Genomic DNA, 9,606 nt, shown 5'->3' on the forward strand with positions numbered 1-9,606 from the left:
CTGTGGCTCTGAGCATCCCTTGGACTTTGGAGGGGCCCAATCTGGACCCTAACGTTACAGCCCAGGACCTTCTGGAAGTGGGCTGAAGCGTCCAGTCCTTTAGAAGGTAATGATTCTGGTGCAGTCCCAGAGATGGACACAATGTGAAGAGCTGGTTGCTAGGCCTAGTGGAACTGGGCCCCCACAGTTCGCGTGGTACCACATTTCACACACACACACATCAGTCTAAAATGGTGTCATAAGAATGTCTGCCCAGTGCTTCCCCTCCAAGAATCTCCAGGGGCTTTCCAATGCTTGGGAAGTATCCTTGTTTCTGTGACATGACACCCCAGATGCTTTATGGAAACGTGATTACGATAGGACTGTGGTATAACTAAGTTATACTTTATGCAAGATGGGTCTTGTCAGATATCATTGGAAAGGTTATAATTTACTGAATGTGTTTGTCGAATTTGTATGCCTGTATCATTTCTGTATCTGAAGCTGGGAATATTGACCATGTCTCTGTATTTCAAATGGGCTACGTTGGATGAGGCCAAACAATGTTAGTGGCTTATTGAAGAAATGCACACAAGCACAAGGACCACCCCAGAAACTGTGTGCAATAGAAACCTCTCAGAGATAGCTCTACACAATGGGAACTGTTTGACACAGGTCACAGCAAAAAAGCTTTCCAGCAAGTGGGGGGAAGATATAAAAGAGGAACAATGACAACATGAGGGGTCCTCACTCTCCCTACAACAACGCACCTGAAATCACCTGAGGAACAAAGACTGAACTGTGGGAAGTGATGGTCCCAGCTTTAGCTTGTGTAAGAAAACCTGGGAAAGCCAAGGCTACTTGTGCCTTAAGAATCCACCACCTTTGTGTCACTCAGGGTGAGAATTTGTTAATTTGTATCCTGCCTATCTAGTATGTTAAGATCAATCTGCGGTTTTTGTTTATTTACTAAGGTAATCTGCTTTGTCTGTTTGCTATCCCTTGAACCACTTACAATTCACCCTTTGTAGTTAATGAACTTATTTCTTGTTTACATTAAAACCCAGTGTATGTCATTTCTAACTGGGGGGGCAAGAATTTGTGCACATCCCTCTTCACATTGAGGAAGAGGGCGGATTTTTATGAGCTTGCGCTGTGCAGATTTTTCTATACAGTGTAAGACAGTATTAGTCTGGGTTTATCTCCCAAAAAGGGTGTGCATATGAGTGCTGGGGGAGTCCTCTCACACAGAGCTGACTTCAGTCTGCGTCTGCAGCAGGGTGTGGCCCTACCTGTGTGTGTGCTGCAAGAGGCTGGAGAGCCAAATTCAGCAAAGCAGGGACAGCGAACCTTGGCTGGTTGACCAAGAGAGGCTCAGTGAAATCCCAGTACATCCGGTGGCATCCCAGAAGGGAAGTCCAAACCATCACAGTCTCCATCCCACAGAGAGAGAAACAGAAGCACAGTGTTTAAGCAATTTGTCTAACACCACACAGTGAACTAGCCCAGCACCGTAACCTCTGAACCATACTGCCTTTAGTTCTATAGCTTCTCTCATTCTGATGTGCATAGACAGCTGTCCTCTGGGTGTTCCCTTATTTACTCCATATTTTACAACTCTTTCCAAGCCTTGGGGCCTAGGATTCCCACTTGCCTTATGAAAGACAGTCCTTTCAAATGCCCACTATCATCTCCCTAGTGTAGCCTCACTGACATGATGGCAGATGTGCTTATAGCTCACACTTCATGTTCAAAGGGCACGTTTCTGGTGGGCCAAATCCTGAGCTCTTTATTCAGCTTGTACTAAGTCTGTGACTCGGGCAAACCGAGTAAAGAACCCTGGATTTGGTCTATAGACTTCAGTGCAAATTAAGGTGCTGAGCATTTGGCTCATTAAAAATAACCATTTAATGGAGGCATAATTCTGTTTTCTTGCTTCCATTTCCACCATATTCATTTGACAGATTTAATTTTAAAAGAAGGGGAAATTCTTGGGAGTCTGGGGGGGAAAGGAAGCAATTTATTATTATGCTTCTGTCTGCCCTGTGCTGAAAGGCTGAGAGACTAGGGCTGTTTCTGAGATAATAAAAGTATCTTTTTTTATCATTTTTCTTCTTTTTTATACTGGTTGCTATTAATTTTAGGCTCTCCTGGCATTCTGCAGCCAATAAAAAGGCCAATAAAATGCTCTTTTTTCTCCTGCAAATTGTTGCTGCTTTTCACAGAAGAATCAGAGATCAGGGTTGGAAGAGACCTCAGGAGTTCAAAGTCCAACCCCCTGCTCAAAGCAGGACCAACCCCAACTAAATCATCCCAGCCAGGGCTTTGTCAAGCTGGGCCTTAAAAAGTTCTAAGGATGGAGATTTCACCACCTCCCTACGTAACCCTTTCCAGTGCTTCACCGGCCTCCTAGTGACTCTCTCCAATTTGTCCACATCTCTTCTGTAGTGGGGGACCCAAAACTGGACACAATACTCCAGATGTGGCCTCACCAATGCCGAACAGAAGGGAAGAATCACTTCCGTCGATCTGCTGGCAATGCTCCTACTAATGCAGCCCAATATGCCGTTAGCCTTCTTGGCAACAAGGGCTCACTGCTGACTCATACCCAGCTTCTCGACCACTGTAACCCCTAGGTCCTTTTCTGCAGAACTGCCGTTTAGCCAGTCAGTCCCCAGCCTGTAGCGGTGGGTGGGATTCTTCCGACCTAAGTGCAGGACTCTGCACTTGTCCTTGTTGAACCTCATCAGATTTCTTTTGGCCCAATCCTCCCATTTGTCAAGGTCACTCTGGACCCTATCCTGACCCTCCAGCATATCTGCCTCTCCCCCCAGCATAGGGTCATTTTAGTCCTCCCCACCACGTGCTGCAGAAAGTAGGTGCGACCACTCTGCTTCCAAATGCCAGCGGTCTTTGCTGCAATTAGGTTGTAGCGATTTACATGGAGGGCAGAGCTAGTGCTATTCTGGCCACTCAGCTACCTTCACGAATGCACCTAACATCAATCCCAAATCCTGCAGACAGTGCTCAGAGTCTGGCAGGGTCAACCCACTGATGGAGAGGGCTTATGAGGCAGGCATAGAAAGTGAGCAGGCTTCAATGCTTAGAAAATACGGAGTCCGAGGAATCCTCTCAGCTGGGGATCAGCTATCTGCTGGTGACTGAGCTAACGGAGTCCCATTCCGAGAGAAATAAACTCCTGCAGATCTGCCCCAAGTAATGGTTTGCTGCCAAAGTTTTTATTTCTGAATGTCATAAAAACCAGAGTCGCCGTATTAAATCCAACTGTTGGCCCAAGAAGTCTGGTATCATTTCACATCTAGGGGCCACTGCCTGATGCTTTGGAGCAAGGACAAATGCCCTAATGGACAGCGTTTTACAGTGAGAAGAAAGCAATCCCTCCTGCCCCCCAGCAATCCATGGATTTCTTGAAATGCCAATGACATAACTTGCCAGCTCAGGTGTCTGTTCTGTCTTTATCCCAGGTGGTTGTCTGGGGCTCTTTAACCTGCTCGTCTGGCTAGACACTAGTTGCTCTGCAGCAGGGTTTTAGCTTTGGGCTCATTTTATTGTCCACTGCTCTGCACACTTACAGTGCTGTATAACTGTAAATATCAGCATATATATCATAAGAACGGCCACACTGGGTCAGACCAAAGGTCCATCTAGCCCAGTATACCGTCTTCCGACAGTGACCAGTGCCAGGTGCCCCAGAGGGAGTGAACAGAATAGGGAATTGTCCAGTGATCCAACCCCTGTCGCTCATTCCCAGCTCCTGGCAAACAGAGGCTAGGGACACCATCCCTGCCCATCCTGGCTAATAGCCATTGATAGTCCTATCCTCCATGAATTTATCTAGTTCTTTTTTGAACCCTGTTAGTGTCTTGGCCTTCACAACATCCTGCGGAAAGTATGTTGTCTGAAGAAATACTTCCTTTTGCTTGTTTTAAACCTGCTGCCTCTTAATTTCATTTGGTGCCCCCTAGTTCTTGTGTTATGGGAAGGAATAGAGAACACTTCCTTATTTACTTTCTCCATAAAGTAAATAAGGATGTAGTAAATACCAGATGCAGGCAAAGTTTTCAGTGAGACTAAACCAATTGGGCCTTTCTCCAAAAACCTGAAACTGAACTCCAGCAGCTGTGGGTGCAGAGAAAGTCTGATTAACTCTTTGGGGCCCCACGATGCAGTGATTACCTCAGAGGTTGTGAAAGGGGGATTTGGGCCTGGTAGACCAATTAACCAGCCAGGGGGGGAAGCTGGAGAGTGGACCAGGATGAATTAGAAATGAAGCCCAGCTGAGGGATAGCAGGGCCTGTCTCCAGCAAGAGCTGTGTGAGCTCAGTTGGGGAGAGGAGACCAGGTGGGAAGTGCCCTGTCTGTAGGAACCTGAACCATCTGGAGCCTGCCGGAAACCTTGAGGAAAGGGAGGAGCGTGCCAGCCCCTGGAGCAGGGACTGATTGGACCAGGGAGCAGCAAGAGCCGCAGATTGACACCCGTACAGAGGTGGCAGCCCGCTGAGCCCAGCCCGGCGGAAGGGTTGGATACATTGGTGCTGGACTTGGATAAAGGGCTCTGTGACCCCGGAAGGGGCAGGACGCTGTAAAGTGACCTGGTTGGAGGGCCAGAGCTCTGCTACATCTGGAATAGGTTAAAAGAAGGTGGAGGAAACTGAGGCAAAAGGCACTGCAATGCTACAGCCAGTCAGGAGGGGGCAGGTTAGGGTGGCTACTTTACCACAGGCCCTGATTCCGCAAGGTACTTCAGCACGTGCCTAACGTTAAGTTGCACCACCGAAGTCAATGAGATGAGGCAACTGACAGGTTCAGAGAGCTCGGTCCTGCTCCTACTAAAGTCAGCGAGAAAACGCCCATTGACTGCTAGGGTGCAGGATCAGGGCCGAAGCCAGGGACATGCTTAAGGGCCTTGTGAACCTGGGCCTTCCTGCTGCTGTTCGTTCTGCAGCACCTCTGGCTTCATTAGGAAACAGCAGAAACGAACATCTACTGCCAGGGCCATCAGGCCATGCTGCGCGGGCCAAGTGAGGAGGCACTGGAGAGCTTGCAGAAAAACAACAATCTTTGATCCTCATCTGAAAATCCTAAACCAAAAAGGTCTGGGTAAGCCAGCCAATTTTTAAGAGCTTATCCAGACCAAACCTCTTAAATTTCAGCCAAAACTTGTTCATTTCCCATTTCAAAACCCTTTGAGCCCTTCCGAGCTCTCTGGGTCTCACTGGTTTCTAACTCTGTAGCACCCACAGACAGCCCTCTAGCTCAGGAGCTAACTGTGTAAATGCTCATAGAGCCTGGGTCACCGTCGTGGCTCTGTCTCGCTGGGAATCGCGGCTCACCGAGACCCCTGCCCAGCTGTTGTGCCGTTCTACCACGCTGATGCGCTCCGGGCGCACTGAAGGGATTCTTTGGAAATGCCGACTGACTTTGGTGGCACTGTGCTGGAGCGCCGTGGCTGCTTGTTTGCTTCCCTGAGAACTAGCTTCCTAAACCCAGGGTTGTGAGTTCAATCCTTGAGGGGGCCATTTAGGGATCTGGGGCAAAAATTTGGGATTGGCCCTGCTTTGAGCAGGGCGTTGGACTAGATGACCTCCTGATGTCCCTTCCAACCCTGAGATTCTATGAAATCCAAATTCTATGAAACTCTAGCGAACCGGCTCATTGACCCGGGACATTTACAGGAACATCTGGAGACAGTGAAGTCAGGAAATGCCCCCCGATGGTTCATGAGCAAGTGCCTGATTCTCCGCCACCCCGTCCCTTGCATCATCCTTGACACAGTGCAAAGAGAGTATACAATGCTGAACGATCAGGAGGCAACCCTGCAAACCTGGATGTGCTCGCACGGACCCTGATGCCACCTGGAAGCAGTAACAAGCCAGAGCCAGCCGGGGATATGGCCTAGTTCAATGTAGACGCCAAAGTGAGTCATCCTCCCCTTAGATTGCTGCGTGCAAGGGTGGGCACAATTCCATTTTCACGGCCCACATACCCCTTTCTTTCCCTGTCTACCTGCATGCCCCCACCCCCATGCCTCAGCCCCTGTGCAGACCTCCGAGCTCTTCCAGTGAGGCTGGCAAGGAACGGCAGCAGCATGCAGACTGCTTCCATTTTCCTGACCACATCTACATCATTGCTCAGGTGACGAACTCAGTCCAGTCTGCTTCTCGAAGAAATTACGCGCAGGCTTTCAGCCTTGCAGGAGATTTGGAAGGGGCAGCCGGGGGGAATTCAGTCCTGCCCTGGGGCTGAGCCAAGCACAAGTCAATATCGTCACTGCACCCTGGCTACTGAGACAAGCAGAGCATCAGAAGCAGGGTCTGTTGCAAACCATGCAGGGATGTCCGAGACAGAGGAGAAAGAAATGAAAAAAGAAAATGGCCTTTTTATCCTCTGTGGTATTTTTGGCTGCTTGGGGGCGGATTCCTGTGGCTGTCACTGTTTGGTGGGGGGGAGGGAGATGTCTCCCTTTATAGCAGACACCCAGTATAGCTCCCCGGGACTCCATTTGTCAAGGTGAAAAATTCCCGTGAGAGCTGGGCCCTCCAGGAACAATCAAGTCATGAGAAATTCTGTTGAGCTGGGAGCATCTCCCAGCTGCCTGCAGCCTCCTCAGCTGCTCTGGGGGGCTTCCCACTGCCAAACCACTGCAAAGAAAAGCTCTGCTGTTCTCTCGCTAGTCCCCACCCTTCTGCAGCTGGTAAAACAATGCCCTGCCTCTCGGCTCTGCTGGGTGGGCCACTCGCCGGGCCTAGAACTCCGGTGCTTTCTGCTGCCTGGCCATCCCTGGTCTCTGAGCTACGGCATTCTCCCCCCACTACAATTCACTCCGAAAGGATCCTCAAGGATTGGGGGCCAGATCTGGAGGTCCTGCTTTGGTTTATGACTCAGGCAAACTGGGAGTCACCCAAAGTCTATACAGAGTGCTTTGGAAAGGCAAAGAGCTACGTACTGTCACCGCAGGCCTGCCTGTCCCTGGCTCTAGGGCGCATGGGGAGCGCATAAGAAGTCTCTCCAATCATCCAAAAACAAGGACGGGGACATTTGCCTCCTGGCTGTCAAGGCAATGCAGAGGCTGCTCCTTTCATGCCCCTCTAAAATGCTATTCCCCCCACAGGATTTGGGAGAGGAGAGAGGGACATATCATCCCCACCTCCAGACTCGCCTTCAGAGCTGGCCAGCGAGAGGTGGAGCAGTCTAAGCAATCCTCGGAACTATGGCAGAAATTTGGCTTCCTGGGGTCCCTTTTGGGTCAAGATGGCTGCAGGCTGCCCCATAGCCAGGGCTTTGGCAAAATGCCATGATCCAGATCCAATCCAGTGCAAAGAACTGTGTGTGTTACAAGCCTCAGTCTGGGATCATCACATCCCTCTTCTCCATTAGTGTTAATTACTAAGCAGATCACCCCTGGACAAGGATCCAGCGCCGTGATGAGTGACTCTCACCAGCTGTAGAGATTCAGCTCAGCTGAGCATCCGGCAGCTGAAACGAGGCATTTCTGAGCTACTTTGGCCCTGAACTTGGGCTGAAGAGCTCACGGGGTTAGGCTTTCACACAAGAGTCCCACAACTTCCAAAAGAACTCGCAGGACCACTTGTGAAAATGAAAATAAACATTGTGGGACATTCTCAAGGCTCTGGAGACTTTTGAGGATGGGCTTTTGATCCAAGGCACGCACCTATCTGGTTCTGCTTTAACCAAGGCTGCCAAGCCACCCCCGATGAAGATGCGACAGTGCTACCAAAAAGAATAACTATTCCAATCTAGCTTCTCTGGCGAGGTTTCTCCACCTTCTCTCTTTCTAAAGAATGACTCTTCTATGCCCTACTTTCGAAAGTCTGTAAGAAACTTCAGGGTGAGCAAACTAGCTTTCTCCCACACAAGCAGAAAGATACATGCAAGGAGATGACTGTACAATGCACCATGTGCAAGCTCCATGCACAGAGCCTTCTGCTGCAGAACTAGATGCATGTAAATCCCCACACATCAGGATTAGACTTTACCTCTATAATTAATCATTCATTAACAATGAGACCCTGATGCTGGAATAACAAAGAGAGGATGAAAAGACTCTCTGAAGAATCTGAGTTGGGGAAACTTGACTAACCAGCAAAATCATTCTCACAACGACCATGGGGATAACACCCCTCAATCATTCCAGAACCGTCACCGCAGTACCAGCACCTGCCAATGCTGTTGAGTTTCCCTGTCATCCCTTTGTAACAGCAAATGCCATAAACCTTTTCCTGCACAGTCTCTGCAAAGAATGCATTTCCCCAGGATTTGACTGTTGCACTTTGTACCCTCTTAGATCCCACCCACTATCCAAGAGAGCCAATGATAGAAGCAATCCTGTGAATAATCAGGAAGGAATTTAGATTATAAATAGGGATATATTTACCTGGTCTGAGTGTGATCAATTGGGTAATCTCAGAGTTCTAAATCCACATACAAATTGAGTCAGGATTACAGCTGTCCGGCACTTCTGAACAATTAGGGTTACGTATGAAACTGACTCATGGTTCTGTAATTTCTGCACACACAGTTGATAGATTTTTAGCTAAGTCAACACTTCTCCTTTCTAAAAGAAAAAGAAAAAACCAGGAGGAAGTGATATTTCGCAATAGGATGTGGTGTCTCTATTTCAATTTTTAAAAAACTGTCCACAAGAGTGAAAATAGGTGCCATGGTGAGAACTGTGACACCTCTGAACATGACTGGGTGGGAACATCCCATCACACCTGCCGTACTGGGTCAGACAATGGTCCATCTTGTCCAGAATCTGGATTCTGACAGTGGCCGGTTCCAGAGTTGGGAGGGGAGTCACAGAACACGGCAATTATGGAATGATCCACCCTTGAACTTATCCAGTTCTTTTTTGAACCCAGTTATACTTTTGGCCATCACACGGCAATGAGTTCCACAGGTTAGTTGTGCGTTGTATGAAAAAGTACTTCCTCTTGTTTGTATTAAACCTGCTGCCTATTAATTTCATTGAGTGAGCCCTGGGCTTTGTATTGTGGGAGAGGGTAAATAACACTTCGCTAATCACTTTCTCCACCCCATTCATCATTTTATAGAATTTGAACATATCGGCCCTCAGTCAACGCTTCTCTAAGCCAAACACCCCTAACCTTTTTAATCTCTCCTCATATGGAAGCCGCTCCAGACCCTTGATCATCTTTGTTGCCTTTCTCAGAATCTTTTCCAGTTCCACTCTGATCTTTTTGAGATGGGGTGACCAGAACCGGGCACAGTACTCAAGGTATGGGTGCACCATGGATTTAGATAGTGGCAATATGATATTTTCGGTCTCTTTCCCAATAGTTCCTAACATTCTGTTAGGAATGTTGACTGTTGCTGAATAATGAGCAGTTGTTTTCAGAGAACAGTCTACAGTGACTCCACAATCTCTTTCTTGGGTGGTAACAGCAAACTCAGACCCCATCCCAATGCTGTTTATCCTACCAAATGGAACATCTCCTGTGATACACAGTCCTACTGCATGCTTTTCTGAAGGCCATCACTGCATCCCAGCAGCCACTGGGCAAAGAAAGCAGGTGTTTTTAAGGAGGTGAATCAGTGAGAACCCAGATGGAGCCCACCTCTGTC

At 48.5% G+C, this 9,606-nt stretch overlaps 1 protein-coding gene across 1 annotated transcript in view; it reads right to left on the reverse strand.

Annotated features, from left to right (window-relative positions):
* Nucleotides 1-8,469, reverse strand: part of CMKLR1 (chemerin chemokine-like receptor 1) — a 29,004-nt gene extending 20,535 nt beyond the window's left edge. Inside the window, exon 1 of the mRNA XM_073312627.1 lies at nt 8,396-8,469. The gene's annotated coding sequence lies outside the window, so the exon portion shown is untranslated. The remainder of the gene's footprint in view (nt 1-8,395) is intronic.
* Between the last annotated feature and the right edge of the window lie 1,137 nt (nt 8,470-9,606).

This window comes from Lepidochelys kempii, chromosome 15 (assembly GCF_965140285.1).
Source record: "Lepidochelys kempii isolate rLepKem1 chromosome 15, rLepKem1.hap1, whole genome shotgun sequence".
Taxonomy (NCBI): Eukaryota; Metazoa; Chordata; order Testudines; family Cheloniidae; genus Lepidochelys; species Lepidochelys kempii.